At 50.0% G+C, this 16,689-nt stretch overlaps 2 protein-coding genes across 3 annotated transcripts in view; one reads left to right on the top strand and one right to left on the bottom strand.

The window, feature by feature from the left end:
• Positions 1 to 16,689, bottom strand: part of PVALB (parvalbumin) — a 408,212-nt gene that overhangs the window by 214,680 nt on the left and 176,843 nt on the right. The window lies entirely within an intron of this gene.
• NCF4 (neutrophil cytosolic factor 4) overlaps positions 4,614 to 16,689 on the top strand; it is a 554,470-nt gene continuing 542,394 nt past the window's right edge. Inside the window, exon 1 of the mRNA XM_063940668.1 lies at positions 4,614 to 4,740. The gene's annotated coding sequence lies outside the window, so the exon portion shown is untranslated. The remainder of the gene's footprint in view (positions 4,741 to 16,689) is intronic.

Here is a 16,689-nt window from a genome sequence, read left to right as displayed (position 1 = left end):
GATCCGGGTATCTGGACGCCATTTCTTACCCATCAGATGCCTCCTAAGGCTGGCTCAGCGCTCCAGGACCGGATCCCATCTGTTATCCTAATGTTCACATTCCTGCATCCTCTCCTGTCTCTCTGAGACGCTGTCACAGTAACGCCTTATTACATCTGGCATGGCGTCTCCCGCGGCCTCCGCCGCCGTCCCTGAGCTTCTGCATGCAGAGTGTCAGAGTGGCGATTACGTCAGCCGCGGCCTCCGCTGTGTCCGCGTGGTTGGATGTGCACTTGTCAGCCTGGCGTCTCCTGTCTCCAGTGGCCGGCGCCGCCATTACTGTTTTCATTACCACATGGATTACAAACCAAACTTCCCTCCAAGTGTCTGCATGGGCGCAGCCATCTTGGATTCTGTCAGCTGATCATTTCCTCCAATCTGTTGTCAGTATTTTTAATCTGCATAATTGCCAAACCAATCCCTTCCTTGCTGCAGGTATAAATACACTGTGCCTGAGCAAGGAAGGCGTCAGTGCTTTGGTTGTCAAACCTAGTTCCTGTTTGTCTCTCTCCTGTGATTGTCTTCCAGGTTCCAGCTCCTGTCTCAAGACTTTCACCATAGAGACCCGCACCAGCATTCCACCTGCGGTGTAGCCTGACTCTCCAATCCATTGTGGATTCATCTGTTTCCAGCTACAACATTACCTGCTTCCAGCTCAGCTTCCAGCAGAGTACAGCTTCCCTTAAAGGGCCGGTGTCCTTTCTACACTTTACCACTCTCCACCGGTATTATTATTTCTCCGCTCTCAAGTTCTACATTTCAGTTCATATTTCATCGCTCCCAAGTTCATTTATTATTTAACTGGTTCCAGCCAGTATCCACTCCGTGCTAACAACAGTCTGGTTCCAGCCAGTATCCACAGCAGCTGTTTTATCTTCAGCAACCCAGCTTTTCCTGGAACACCAGCTGGCACAATCCTGGGTTATCTCCATTGCTACAGTCGGGCCTGGTAAGGACTTTCCATCTAGAAGATCATAAGAACTATCTCACACTACCAGTGCCCTGTGGCTCCTGCCATCCTGTAGTACCCAGGAACTGTATTTATTCTTTGCTGACTTTTACGTTTTCTTTTACTGCTGCTGTGTTGCGGAGTTGTCATAATAAACATCATTGACTTTTATCCAAGTTGTCGTGGTCACGCCTTCGGGCAGTTATTATCCATGTTACTTACATGTCCAGGGGTCTGATACAACCTCCCAGGTTCCGGTACATCTCAGCCCCTACAACTGAGGCTGCCTCCCGTCAGCTCAGGCCCTCAGTTGTGACACAGCAGGCTTTATGGTAGAATCCATGAAAGACCTGGGTTCCATGACTGCGGGGATCTCTTCCATGTCTGTTTCAGCTTGTCGGGGACTGTGGCTGCGCCAGTGGTTGGCTGACACGGAATCCAGGAAAAGTGTGGAGTCCCTACCCTACACAGGTCAGGCTCTCTTTGGGGAAGCTTTGGATGCGTGGATATCCACGGATACGTCGGGTAAGTCTCCGTTCCTTCCCTCAGCTGCACCTGCTCCGAAGAAATCCTTCTCTTCATCAGCATTGCAGTCTTTTCGGCCTAACAAGCCTAGAAAGGCCAAGCCCTCCAATACCTTCGTTAGGGGAGGTCGAGCTAAATCCAAGAAACCTTGGAGGTGGGGCCAGTGGGAGCTCAGGCAGTTCAGTCACGTCTGGGTATCGTTCGGCCTGGATCCCTGGGTGATAGATATTGTGTCCCAGGGATACAGGTTGGAATTTCAAAATCTCCCTCACCGATTTTTCAAATCAGGCTTGCCAGCTCTGCTGGCGGACAGGACTGTCCTACAAGCAGTGGTTCAGAAGTTGGTGGAGGCACAGGTCACTGTGCCAGTGCCTTTTCATTTGCAAGCCACTGGTTACTATTCGAACCTTTTCGTTGTACCGAAACCGGATGGTTCGGTCAGGCCCATTCTGAACCTAAAATCACTGAACCCTTTTCTGAAGTAGTTCGAGTTCAAAACGGAGTCTCTCAGGGCAGTGATATCAGTTCTGGAAAAGGGGGAATTCCTAGTATCCGTGGATATCAAGGATGCGTTCCTCCACATTCTGATTTGGCTACCGCATCAGGCTTATCTCTGTTTTGCATTACTGGACTGTCATTTCCAGTTCCAGGCCCTGCCATTCGGCCTCTCTACAGCACCAAGGTGATGGTGGAGATGATGGTTCTACTCCGTAAACGGGGTGAACATCATTCCGTATTTAGACGATCTACTGTTAAAAGCATCGTCCAAGGAGGAGCTGTTGCAGTCCAATGTACTCACAACCCGCCTACTCAGAGTCCACGGTTGGATTCTGAACCTTCCAAAATCTCATTTGGAACCAACCCGGAGGTTGTCTTTTCTGGGGCTGATCCTCGACACGGAAGTGCAGAGGGTGTTTCTTCCACAGGAAAAAAGGGTTGATGATACTGACAATGGTCCGGGATGTCCTGAAGCCAGCCCGGGTGTCGGGAGGTGTTCAAGGAAATAACAGACCTTTGGGGGTTACCCCAAATAGACATGATGGCATCTCGTCTCAACAAGAAGCTTCAACGCTATTGTTCCAGGTCGAGGGACCCACAAGCAGTGGCAGTGGACGCCCTGGTGTCTCCGTGGGTGTTCCAGTCGGTGTACATGTTTCCACCACTCTCACTCATTCCAAGAGTTCTAAAGCTCGTGCGGAGAACAAGAGTTCAAGTGATCCTCATTGCTCCAGACTGGCCAAGGCGGAGTCACTTGGCCAGTCTGGCCACTGGCCTTCTGAATCTCTTGCAGGAAGAGCCGAGGCCTCTTCCTCTTCGGGAGGACCTACTGCAGCAGGGGCCGTTCGCCTATCAAGACTTAACGCGGCTACGTTTGACCGCATGGAGGTTGAACGCCTGATACTAGATCGGAAGGGCATTCCGAAGATGGCCATTCCTACCCTGGTACAGGCTAGGAAAGAGGTAACGTCTAAACATTACCATCGTATTTGGAAGAAATATGTCTCTTGGTGTGAGTCCAAGAAGTTTCCTGCGGTAGAGTTTCAACTGGGACGTTTTCTCCTCTTCCTGCAAGCAGGTGTGGATATGAGCCTGAGGTTGGGATCTGTAAAGGTCCAGGTTTCGGCCCTATCCATTTTCTTCCAGAAACAGTTGGCTGCCCTCCCTGAGGTTCAGACCTTTTTGAAGGGAGTTGTGCACATTCAATCTCCCTTTGTGCCGCCTACGGCGCCTTGGGACCTTAATGTGGTGTTGCAGTTCCTCCAGTCGGATTGGTTTGAGCCTCTATAGGAGGTTGAGGTCAAATTTCTTACATGGAAGGCTGTCATGTTGTTGGCCTTAGCTTCTGCTAGACGTGTGTCAGAATTGGGGGCTTTGTCTTGTAAAAGCCCTAACTTGTTCTTCCACGAAGATAGAGCTGAGCTCCAGACACGTCAGCAGTTTCTTACAAAGGTTGTGACGGCATTTCATATCAACCAACCTATTGTGGTGCCAGTGGCTACTGACTCCTCAATTTTCTCGTAGTCCGTAGAGGATGCTGGGCGTCCGCCCAGCGCTTCGTTTTCCTGCAACAGTTATCTGGTTCAGTACAACTTTGTTTAGTTGTGTACTGCATTGTTACTTGGTAAGTAATGTTTCAGCAGTTGCTAAGTTTTTCAAGCTAGTTAGCTTGATGTGCCTTGTATGTGTGAGCTGGTATGAATCTCGCCACTATCTATGTTAAATCCTTCTCTCGAAGATGTCCGTTTCCTCGGGCACAGTTTCTAGACTGAGTCTGGTAGGAGGGGCATAGAGGGAGGAGCCAGCCCACACTCTCAAACTCTTAAAGTGCCAATGGCTCCTGGTGGACCCGTCTATACCCCATGGTACTAATGTGGACCCCAGCATCCTCTACGGACTACGAGAAAAGGATTTACCGGTAGGTAACCAAAATCTTATTTTCCCCTATAGATTGTAAGCCTGCAAGCATGGCTTTCCTACCTCTATGTCTGTCTGTCTGTTATTACCCAGTTTTGTTCTATTACTGTTGTTTCAATTGTAAAGCGCAACGGAATATGCTGCGTTATATAAAAAACTGTTAATAAATAAATAAATGTCACTCTACAGTGTCTACACAGTAACAAGGTGGTGCAGAGTATGTACAGTTGTAACTCTGGCAGCCATCTTGGTTAAGGAATGAAGTATCCCTGGAGGAGCAATTTTGTAGTATGCACAGTAACGCTATCCTATTCTTGCATGAGACTGTTAGGATATCCTTACACAGGGGCGTATCTACCATTTGGCCAGGATGGCACTCGCCAGGGGCGCCCGTAGAAGGGGGGCGCCGCCCGGAGGTGCCACCCGCGGCCAAGTGATAGAGCAGTACGGAAGGGCAGGGAGTGAAGCAAAGGCTGCACAACTTCCTCGGAGTTTAATCAGCGGCAAGGGGAGGAGACAGAAGCTGTGTGCTGCAGAGTCCTGACTTAAAGTCCTGGCTGCAGCAGTTTCTGCTACAGCTGAATATATCACTCCCCTCAGCTCCTGCACCTCCGAGTCACTCCCTCCGTCCTCTGTTCCCTTGAAAGCAGTTAGCCCCGCCCCCTGGAGGCGGAGATCCAGTCAGGCCCATGATTACCAGGGCAGTGTGAGGAGGATTACTGGGGGTGCCTGCAAGGAATCACACCGCGGGAGGAGGAGAGACTATGGCTGGAGACTGATGGATAGACCCCTTGAAGTGCTGAGACACCATGGTGAGTCCTTGTCCCAAGAAGTCCGTGACAGCTGTCTGTGTGGAGGAGGGGATATGTGTGGGTGGGAAGTGAGAAAGATGTCAGTATGGGGGGGTGGGGGGGTTTGATGGATGTGTGTGAGCCTGTGAGGAAGCTGTTGGTGGACAAGGGAGGAAGGGGAGATCTGTGTATGTGACACACACAGACAGTACATCAATACCTGCAAATATCCCACATTTTAGACCCCCCCCCCCCAATCATTACAGTAATACCATCCACATAACAAAAATAGTTTCTTCTGCACAGTATGTGTGCTGTCAGTGTGAGTGTGTGTGTGTGTGTGTGGGGGGGGGGGGGGGGGGGGTCGGGGGGGGGGGCTGAGAGAATTGTCAGTATTGGGACTGGGGCATGTATATATGAGAGCTGTCAGTGTGGAGGGGGGGAAGGGGGAATTGGTGTGATGGAGCTGTCAGTGTGGAAGGGGGGGATTGGTGTGATGGAGCTGTCAGTGTGGAAGGGGGGGATTGGTGTGATGGAGGTGTCAGCATGGATGGGAGGAAGGGGGGGATTGGTGGGATGGAGCTGTCAGTGTGGAGGGGGGGAGGGGGGATTAGTGTGATGGAGGCGTCAGTGTGGAGGGGAGGAAGGGGGTATTGGTGTGATGGAGGTGTCGGTGTGGAGGGGAGGAAGGGGGGATTGGTGTGATGGACGTGTCGGTGTGGAGGGGAGGAAGGGGGGTTTGATGTGATGGAGGTGTCAGCATGGAGGGGAGGAAGGGGGTGGATTGGTGTGATGGAGCTGTCAGTGTGGAGGGGAGGAAGGGGGGATTGGTGTGATGGACGTGTCGGTGTGGAGGGGAGGAAGGGGGGATTGATGTGATGGAGGTGTCAGCATGGAGGGGAGGAAGGGGGTGGATTGGTGTGATGGAGCTGTCAGTGTGGAGGGGAGGAAGGGAGGATTGGTGTGATGGAGCTGTCAGTGTGGAGGGGAGGAAGGGGGGATTGGTGTTATGGAGTTGTCAGTGTGGAGGGGGGGAAGGGGGGATTGGTGCGATAGAGGTGTCAGCATGGATGGGAGGAAGGGGGTATTGGTGTGATGGAGGTGTCAGTGTGGAGGGGAGGAAGGGGTATTGGTGTGATGGAGGTGTCAGTGTGGAGGGGAGGAAGGGGGGATTGGTGTGATGGAGGTGTCTGTGTGGAGGGGAGGAAGGGGGGATTGGTGTGATGGACGTGTCGGTGTGGAGGGGAGGAAGGGGGGATTGATGTGATGGAGGTGTCAGCGTGGAGGGGAGGAAGGGGGGATTGATGTGATGGAGGTGTCAGCGTGGAGGGGAGGAAGCGGGGATTGGTGTGATGGAGCTGTCAGTGTGGAGGGGAGGAAGGGGGGATTGGTGTGATGGAGGTGTCAGTGTGGATGGGAGGAAGGGGGGATTGGTGTGATGGAGGCGTCAGTGTGGAGGGGGGGAAGGGGGATTGGTGTGATGGAGATGTCAGTGTGGGAGTGGTAAGAGTTGTCAGTGGGGGAGGTATGTTTGTGTTTAGATTTGTGCGTATGAGGGTAATGTGTGTTAGAGAGTTTTCACATTGTTCAGAATTGTTTTGACAAGGAGAACTACATCTCCCAGCATCTGCAGTGTGCTGGAGATGCTGATAAGCTTTATCAAAAAGTTTAAAATGCTTATTGCTTTTAAAACTGGGTGGTTAATAAGGGAGAGCTGGACAGTACGGCATTTTTCCAGTGCATATGTTTGCAAGTTGAGCTGCCACATTTCACTGAACCACCCCCAAATGTAATTGCACCCACCTCCGTCCTCCTAGAGGGAGATAGTTACAGCTGTTATACTAATAGTGGGTTGTTGAATGTAGTCAGCAAGTCAACAGTACTTATGTCGACACTACAATGCCAGCACCAGATTCCCAACTCAGTTCTAAGGCTGCTTAAAGTATATTTTTTCCATATCCTACCACTCACTACTAGACACCTACCTCCACCTCTCCACGCATGCACGCGCGCACACACACACGTACGTAGAAGTGAGCCAGTGGAGAAATTTCCCCATCAACCAATCAGCAGCTCTGTATAATTTAATAGTATGCAAATTATAGATGTTACTTCAGTGCTGATTGGTTGCCATGGGCACTACTCCACTGGCTCACTTCTCCGCTCTTATCACTGCTTAGTAAATGTACCCCTTAGACTCTCTCCTCTGTCTAGACTGCAGTGGTTCCCAAACTCGGTACTCAACAGTTCCAGGTCACCTGTGGATTTTTAAAATGTGGCAGTTGGTGATACACAGTACACATGCCATGTGACATGGAAAACGTGACTTGTTAGGGATCCTTTAGGACCGAGTTTGGGAACCACTGGTCTAGCGTGTCAGTGTCTGTTGTCCACTGTATCCTTTGTCTTATTTTTCGCAGTATTTCTCTGTCTCTGATGTAGTGCAGAGAGGTAGTACAGTGATGTTTTACAGTGTAGTGTAACCTATAGAAGGGTCAGCAATTAGTGTAGGGTGTAGAGGCGTCAGTGATGTAGTGTAGGGAGGTCGGTTATGTAGTGTAGGGTGTAGAGGCGTCAGTGATGTAGTGTATGGTGTAGAGGCATCAGTGATGTAGTGTAGGGAGGTCGGTTATGTAGTGTAGGGTGTAGAGGCATCAGTGATGTAGTGTAGGGAGGTCGGTTATGTAGTGTAGGGTGTAGAGGCATCAGTGATGTAGTGTAGGGAGGTCGGTTATGTAGTGTATGGTGTAGAGGCATCAGTGATGTAGTGTAGGGAGGTCAGTTATGTAGTGTATGGTGTAGAGGCATCAGTGATGTAGTGTAGGGAGGTCGGTTATGTAGTGTAGGGTGTAGAGGCATCAGTGATGTAGTGTAGGGAGGTCGGTTATGTAGTGTCGGGTGTAGAGGCGTCAGTGATGTAGTGTAGGGAGGTCGGTTATGTAGTGTAGGGTGTAGAGGCATCAGTGATGTAGTGTAGGGAGGTCGGTTATGTAGTGTAGGGTGTAGAGGCATCAGTGATGTAGTGTAGGGAGGTCGGTTATGTAGTGTCGGGTGTAGAGGCGTCAGTGATGTAGTGTAGGGAGGTCAGTTATGTAGTGTATGGTGTAGAGGCATCAGTGATGTAGTGTAGGGAGGTCGGTTATGTAGTGTAGGGTGTAGAGGCGTCAGTGTTGTAGTGTAGGGAGGTCAGTTATGTAGTGTATGGTGTAGAGGCATCAGTGATGTAGTGTAGGGAGGTCGGTTATGTAGTGTAGGGTGTAGAGGCGTCAGTGATGTAGTGTAGGGAGGTCAGTTATGTAGTGTAGGATGTAGAGGCGTCAGTGATGTAGTGTAGGGTGTAGAGGCATCAGTGATGTACTATAGGGTGTAGAGAAGTCAGTGATGTAGTGTAGGATATAGAGGGGTCAGTAAATATACTAATCCCAAGTACTTACTACACTTAATAAATGAAAACACAAACTGCAGGAAAAAGTATGCAACCTGGGTCAAAGAAAAAAAGCAAAGGGCAGAGGTAAATAAGAGTGACCAACGCCATGCCTTGCGCCACATAGCATTATGTTAAACTGAGATGTTCCATAGTCTGGGGTGGGTGGGACACCATGACACATAGTCTGGGGCAGGCAGGTTAGCTAGCCTATAGAAGTCTGTTGATAGCAGAGGTTGGGGGGGGGGGGGGGTGGACTGATCCAGTGAGGGTAAGCAGGGGAGGCAGAGCCTCACCTGTTATACTCGAGTATTCTCCAGGTTTTTTTTTACTATAAATAACATATAAAGGTTAACAAAATATGTACAACCATGTTTAATGCCCACATGAACCCTACGGTTCATATGGGATGTGAGTCTTCGCATCCACCCCCTGCGATTAGCCATAGCTGCCCCCCCCCCCTGAGTTTTATCCCTAGCCACCTACCCAGGGTGGTTAGGGTAGGGGGCAGAGGAGGGGTAAATTAATTACCTTGTCCCCTGTCAGCATTCTAAAAATCATGATGTCGCAGTTTGTCATCTAACTGCCAGCATCCCGAACATCACCATTTCCTAACACACCCATTCATATATGTGTATGTTACTCTGACTCTGATACTAGCCAGTGCCTCCTCAGCCACTGACCTCACCGCACCTCACTGGGCAGTTCATGATCCAATGCTGCTTGGTTTCCTGTCTGCTGTTGCTACTAGCCAGTTCCCGTTGACAGTGAGTCCCAAACAGCAATGTTTGGCAGCGTTTGTGGGATGCAGTTGGTGTGACCCCCCTATTTCAAATTTGGGGGGGGGCGCCAGGCCCTTACTTTGCCAGGGGCGCTCGGACCCCTAGATACACCCCTGTCCTTACACACTGATTGGTGAATGTGTGGAACTACAGGCCAATCAGAGTGTTGTCTACTGGGCAATGGAGGAATACCAACACTGCTAGAATTCCAAGAGACAGCATGGGGTCACAGGAGGGGTGAGTTATTTATATAGGAGTCCAATAGAGACCTGTGGTCTGCATTTTGTTACCAACAGAAATTAGACTGAGTCTGCATTATAAAGTAACCAGAGATGTGTGATCTGTATATGAAAGTCACCATATATCTGGGGTCTGTACTGTGAAATGCCCCAGAGATTTGGGGGTAAATTTACTAATATGGGAGTTCTATTTAAGATGGGATGTTGCCCATAGCAACCAATCAGATTCTACTTCTCATTTATCTAGCACCTCCTAGAAGATATTACCTGGAATCTGATAGGTTGCTATGGGCAACATCCCATCTTAAATAGAACTCCCATCTTAGTAAATTTACCCCTTGGAGTGGTGTGCATAGAGTTTAGGGGCCTACCAGATATTTAGCAGGGCATTGTAAAGTGACCATATATTTGGAGGACCTGAATTGTAAAACCGCCAGAGATATCAGGTCTGCATTTTATAGATCCCTTCAGGACATGGTTGTAATGAAATAGTAATAATAAATGTAATGTAATTATTGCTTATTCAATAAAATGTCCTAGGCTTGTTATAGTCACTATATTGCTATCTGCAATGTATAGTGGTGACTCAAATGATCTCTGTATTGTACAGTAATCACTAGAATGTTCTTTGTAGTGTCCATAGGTCACTAGAGTGCTTTCTGTATTATATCTGAGTCATTGGAATGCTTTCTGTATTGTATAGAGCAGGCCTGTCCAAACTGCGGCCCTCCAGCTGTTGAGAAACTACACATCCCAGCATGCCCTGACACAGCTTTTGCATTCTCTGACCCCAAAACTGTGTCAAGGCATGCTGGTATATGTAGTTTCACAACAGCTGGAGGGCCGCAGTTTGGACATGCCTGGTATAGAGGTTACTAGAATGCTCTCTGTATTTTGTATAGATTAACTGTACTGTATAGAGCAGTGGTTCTCAAACTCGGTCCTCAGGACCCCACACAGTGCATGTTTTGCAGGTAACCCAGCAAGTGCACAGGTGTATTAATTACTCACTGACCAGTGGCGGAACCAGCGAGCGGTGGGCCCATGTGCGACAAAATGGCTTGGGCCCCCCCCCCATCCCATCCAAGTCCACCCCCTCACCCCTGGAGAGGATCTGGTGAGGGGGGACCTGCTCAGGGAAGTGGATACCTAGCAACAGTGCCGTAACTAGACATTTTAGCACTGTGTGCAAGAAACGGCATCGGAGCCCCACCCCTGCATGCAAAACAGGGGCAGTGCGCGCCGTAGGCGCGCGCAAAAATACATAGTGGCGTGGCTTCGTGGGGAAGGGGTGTGGCCACAAAATAATACCAATTCATAAAACGGTGCACAGTAGTCTCCATTATTCAAATTACGCCGCACAGTAGCACCACTATACCAGGTAGAGACCCTTTGACACCTTACGGCGGACAGATTCCTCTTTTTACACATTACAGCAGACAGTGTCCCCTTTTTACACATTATGGCAGACAGCGTCCCCCTTTTTTACACATAACGGCAGACAGCGTGCCCTTTTTACACATAACGGCAGACAGCGTGCACTTTTTACACATAACGGCAGACAGCGTCCCCTTTTTACACATAACGGCAGACAGCGTGCCCTTGTTACACATAGCGGCAGACAGCGTACACTTTTCTCTGACGTCCTAGTGGATGCTGGGGACTCCGTAAGGACCATGGGGGGGGGGTAGCGGCTCCGCAGGAGACTGGGCACAGCTAAGAAAGATTTAGGACTACCTGGTGTGCACTGGCCCCTCCCACTATGACCCTCCTCCAGACCTCAGTTAGAATCCTGTGCCCGGCTGAGCTGGATGCACACTAGGGGCTCTCCTGAGCTCCTAGAAAGAAAGTATATTTTAGGTTTTTAATTTTACAGTGAGATCTGCTGGCAACAGACTCACTGCAGCGAGGGAATAAGGGGAGAAGAAGCGAACGAACCTACCTAACTGGTGGTAGCTTGGGCTTCTTAGGCTACTGGACACCATTAGCTCCAGAGGGATCGACCGCATGGAACCGGCCATTGATGTTCGGTCCTAGAGCCGCGCCGCCGGCCCCCTTACAGAGCCAGAAGCAAGAAGAGTCCGGAAAATCGGCGGCAGAAGACATCAGTCTTCACCAAGGTAGCGCACAGCACTGCAGCTGTGCGCCATTGCTCCTCATACACACTTCACACTCCGGTCACTGAGGGTGCAGGGCGCTGGGGAGGGGGCGCCCTGAGCAGCAATAAAAACACCTTGGCTGGCAAATATATCACAATATATAGCCCCAGAGGCTATATATGTGATAAATACCCCTGCCAGAATCCATAAAAAAGCGGGAGAAAAGTCTGCGAAAAAGGGGCGGAGCTATCTCCCTCAGCACACTGGCGCCATTTTCTCTTCACAGTGCAGCTGGAAGACAGCTCCCCAGGCTCTCCCCTGTAGTTTTCAGGCTCAAAGGGTTAAAAAGAGAGGGGGGGCCACTAAATTTAGGCGCAATATTGTTTATACAAGCAGCTATTGGGGGAAAAATCACTCAGTTATAGTGTTAATCCCTGCATTATATGGCGCTCTGGTGTGTGCTGGCATACTCTCTCTCTGTCTCCCCAAAGGACTTTGTGGGGTCCTGTCCTCAGTCAGAGCATTCCCTGTGTGTGTGCTGTGTGTCGGTACGGCTGTGTCGACATGTGGGATGAGGAAGGTTACGTGGAGGTGGAGCAGAGGCCGATAAATGGGATGTCGTCCCCTGTGGGGCCGACACCAGAGTGGATGGATAGGTGGAAGGTATTAACCGACAATGTCAACTCCTTACAAGGCTGGATGACGTAAAACAGCTGTGGGACAGCCGGCTTCTCAGCCCGCGCCTGCCCAGGCGTCTCAAAGGCCATCAGGGGCTCAAAAAAGCGCCCGTTACCTCAGATGGCAGACACAGATGTCGACACGGAGTCTGACTCCAGTGTCGACGAGGTTGAGACATATACACAATCCACTAGGAACATCCGTTACATGATCTCGGCAATGAAAAATGTGTTACGCATTTCTGACATGAACCCAAGTACCACATAAAAGGGGTTTTATTTTTGGGGAGAAAAAGCAGCCAGTGTTTTGTTCCCCCATCAGATGAATGAATGAAGTGTGTAAAGTAGCGTGGGTTCCCCCAATAAGAAACTGGTAATTTCTAAAAAGTTACTGATGGCGTACCCTTTCCCGCCAGAGGATAGGTCACGTTGGGAGATATCCCTTAGGGTGGATAAGGCGCTCACACGTTTGTCAAAAAAGGTGGCACTGCCGTCTTAGGATACGGCCACCTTGAAGGAGCCTGCTGATAAAAAGCAGGAGGCTATCCTGAAGTCTGTATATACACACTCAGGTTATATACTGAGACCTGCAATTGCCTTAGCATAAATAGTGCTGCTGCAGCGTGGTCCGATACCCTGTCAGATAATATTAATACTCTAAGACAGGGATAATAGTTTGCTAACATAGAGCATATTAAAGACGTCGTCTTATATATAAAGGATGCACAGAGGGATATTTGCCTTTGCCGGCTGGCATCCAGAATTAATGCAATGTCCATTCTGCCAGGAGGGTATTAGAAACCCGGCAGTGGACAGGTGATGCTGCCTATAAAAGGCACATGGAGATTCTGCCTTATAAGGGTGAGGAATTGTTTGGGGATGGTCTCTGGGACCTCGTATCCACAGCAACAGCTGGGAAGAAAAAAAAAAAATTTTTACCTCAGGTTTCCTCACAGCCTAAGAAAGCACCGTATTTTCAGGTACAGTCCTTTCGGCTTCAGAAAAGCAAGCGGGTCAAAGGCGCTTCCTTTCTGCACAGAGACAAGGGAAGAAGGAAAAAGCTGCACCAGCAGCCAGTTCCCAGGATCAAAAATCTTCCCCCGCTTCCTCTGAGTCCACCGCATGACGTTGGGGCTCCACAGGTGGAGACAGGTGCGGTAGGGGCGCGTCTCGGGAACTTCAGGGACCAGTGGGTTTGCCCACAGGTGGATCCCTAGGTTCTGCAAATAGTATCACAGGGATACAGGCTGGAGTTCGAGGCGACTCCCCCTCGCCGTTACCTCACATCAGCCTTGCCTGCTGCCCTCGGAGAAAGGTAGTACTGGCGGCAATTCACAAGCTGTACTTCCAGCAGGTGAAATCAAGGTACCCCTCCTTCAACAAGGCCGGGGTTACTATTCCAAAATGTTGTGGTACCGAAACCAGACGGTTCGGTGAGACCCATTCTAAAATTGAAAGCCTTGAACACTTATATACGAAGGTTCAAGTTCGAAATGGAATCGCTCAGGGCGATTATTGCAAGCCTGGAGAATTTCATGGTATCACTGGACATCAAGGATGCTTCCTGCATGTCCCTATTTACCCTCTTCACCAGGAGTACCTCAAAATTGTGGTACAGGATTGTCATTACCAATTCCAGACGTTGCCGTTGGTCTGTCCCCGGCACCGAGGTATTTACCAAGGTAATGGCCGAAATAATTATCCCGTACTTGGACGATCTCCTTATAAAGGCGAGGTCCAGGGAGCAGTTGTTCGGAGGAGTAGCACTATCTCGGGAAGTGCTACAACAGCACGGCTGGATTCTGAATATTCCAAAGTCGCAGCTGGTTCCTACGACGCGTCTACTGTTCCTGAGTATGGTTCTGGACACAGAACAGGATAAAAAGGGTTTCTCCCGGAGGAGAAGTCCAAGGAGTTGTCGTCTCTAGACAGAGACCTCCTAATACGTATACAGGTGTCGGTGCATCAATGCACGTGAGCCCTGGGAAGGATGGTAGCTTCTTACGAAGAAATTCCATTCGCCAGGTCCCATGCAAGGATTTTCCAGTGGGATCTGTTGGACATGTGGTCCGGGTCGCATCTTCAGATGCATCGGCGGATAACCCTGTCTCCAAGGCCAGGGTGTCGCTGTTGTGGTGGCTACAGAGTGCTCATCTTCTAGGGGGCCGCAGATTCGGCATACAGGACTGGGTCCTGGTGACCACGGATGCCAGCCTTCGAGGCTGGGGGGCAGTCACACAGGGAAGAAACTTCCAAGGCTATGGAAAAGTCAGGAGACTTTACAATGCCCTAAGGCAGGCTAGACCCCTGCTTCAACACCGGCCGGTGCTGATCCAGTCAGACAACATCACGGCGGTCGCTCATGTAAACGACAGGGCGGCACAAGCAGCAGGATGGCGATGGCAGAAGCCACAAGGATTCTCCGATGGGCGGAAAATCATGTGTTAGCACTGTCAGCAGTGTTCATTCCTGGAGTGGACAACTGAGAAGCAGACTTTCTCAGAAGACACGACCTCCACCCGGGAGAGTGGGGACTTCATCCAGAAGTCTTCCAAATGATTGTACACCGTTGGGAAAGGCCACAGGTGGACATGATGGCGTCCCGCCTCAACTAAAAGTTACAAAGATATTGCGCCAGGTCAAGGACCCTCAGGCGATAGCTGTGGACGCTCTGGTAACACCGTGGGTGTACCAGTCGGTGTATGTGTTCCCTTCTCTGCCTCTCTTACCCAGGGTAATGAGAATAATAAGAAGGAGAGGAGTAAGAACTATACTCATTGTTCCGGGTTGGCCAAGAAGAGCTTGGTAACCAGAAGTCCAAGAAATTATCTCAGAGGACCCATGGCCTCTGCCGCTCAGACAGGACCTGCTGCAGCAGGGGGCCTGTCTGTTCCAAGACGTACCGCGGCTGCGTTGGACGGCATGGCGGTTGAACGCCGGATCCTGAAGGAAAAGGGATTTCCGGAGGAAGTTATCCCTACGCTATTTAAAGCTAGGAAAGAAGTGAACGCTAACCATTATCACCGCATATGGCGGAAATATGTTGCGTACTGTGAGGCCAGGAAGGCCCCAAAGGAGAAAGTTCAGCTAGGTCGATTTCTGCACTTCCTATAGTCAGAGGTGACTATGGACCTACAATTGGGTTCCATTAAGGTCCAGATTTCGGCTCTATCGATTTTCTTCCGAAATGGAACTGGCTTCACTGCCTGAAGTTCAGACTTTTGTTAAGGGAGTGCTGCATAGTCAGCCCCCGTTTGTGCCTCCAGAATTGGCGGTTTTGTCATACAAAAGCCCTTATCTGTATTTTATATGGGAAAGGCGGAATTGAGGACTCGTTCCCAATTCCTTCCTAAGGTGGTATCAGTTTTTCATGTGAACCAACCTATTGTGGTGCCTGCGGCTACTTGGGACTTGGAGGATTCCAAGTTACTGGACGTAGTCAGGGCCCTGAAAAGTATATGTTTCCAGGACAGCTGGAGTCAGGAAGACTGACTCGCTATTTATCCTGTATGCACCCAACAAGCTGGGTGCTCCTGCTTCTAAGCAGACGATTGCTCGCTGGATCTGTAGCACGATTCAAGTTGCACATTCTGCGGCTGGACTGCCGCACCCTAAATCTGTAAAAGCCCATTCCACGAGGAAAGTGGGCTCTTCTTGGGCGGCTGCCCGAGGGGTCTCGGCCTTACAACTTTGCCGAGCTGCTACTTGGTCAGGGGAAAACACGTTTGCAAAATTCTACAAATTTGATACCCTGGCTGAGGAGGACCTTGAGTTCTCTCATTCGGTGCTGCAGAGTCATCCGCACTCTCCCGCCCGTTTGGGAGCTTTGGTATAATCCCCATGGTCCTTACGGAGTCCCCAGCTTCCACTAGGACGTCAGAGAAAATAAGATTTTACTCACCGGTAAATCTATTTCTCGTAGTCCGTAGTGGATGCTGGGCGCCCGTCCCAAGTGCGGACTGTCTGCAATACTTGTATATAGTTATCGTTAACTAAAAGGGTTATTGTTGAGCCATCTGTTGAGAGGCTCTGTTATGTTCATACTGTTAACTGGGTATTGTATCACGAGTTATACGGTGTGATTGGTGTGGCTGGTATGAGTCTTACCCGGGATTCAAAATCCTTCCTTATTGTGTCAGCTCTTCCGGGCACAGTATCCTAACTGAGGTCTGTAGGAGGGTCATAGTGGGAGGAGCCAGTGCACACCAGGTAGTCCTAAATCTTTCTTAGCTGTGCCCAGTCTCCTGCGGAGCCGCTACCCCCCCCCCCCCCCCCATGGTCCTTACGGAGTCCCCAGCATCCACTACGGACTTCGAGAAATAGATTTACCGGTGAGTAAAATCTTATTTTTTCACATAATGGCAGACAGCGTGCCCTTGTTAAACATAGCGGCAGACAGCGTACACTTTTTTCACATAACGGCAGACAGCGTGCCCTTGTTACACATTACGGCAGGCAGATTCCCCCTTTTTACACATTGCGGCAGACAGCGTGTCCTTGTTACACATAGCGGCAGACAGCGTACACTTTTTTCACATAACGGCAGACAACGTGCCCTTGTTAAACATAGCGGCAGACAGCGTACACTTTTTTCACATAACGGCAGACAGCGTGCCCTTGTTACACATTACGGCAGGCAGATTCCCCCTTTTTACACATTGCGGCAGACAGCGTGTCCTTGTTACACATAGCGGCAGGCAGATTCCCCCTTTTTACACATTGCGGCAAGCAGATTCTCCCTTTTTACAC

The sequence above is a fragment of the Pseudophryne corroboree genome, chromosome 9, assembly GCF_028390025.1.
Source record: "Pseudophryne corroboree isolate aPseCor3 chromosome 9, aPseCor3.hap2, whole genome shotgun sequence".
Lineage (NCBI taxonomy): Eukaryota > Metazoa > Chordata > Amphibia > Anura > Myobatrachidae > Pseudophryne > Pseudophryne corroboree.
The sequence above is the reverse complement of the archived record's forward strand: the minus strand, read 5'-3'. Positions and strand labels throughout refer to the sequence as shown.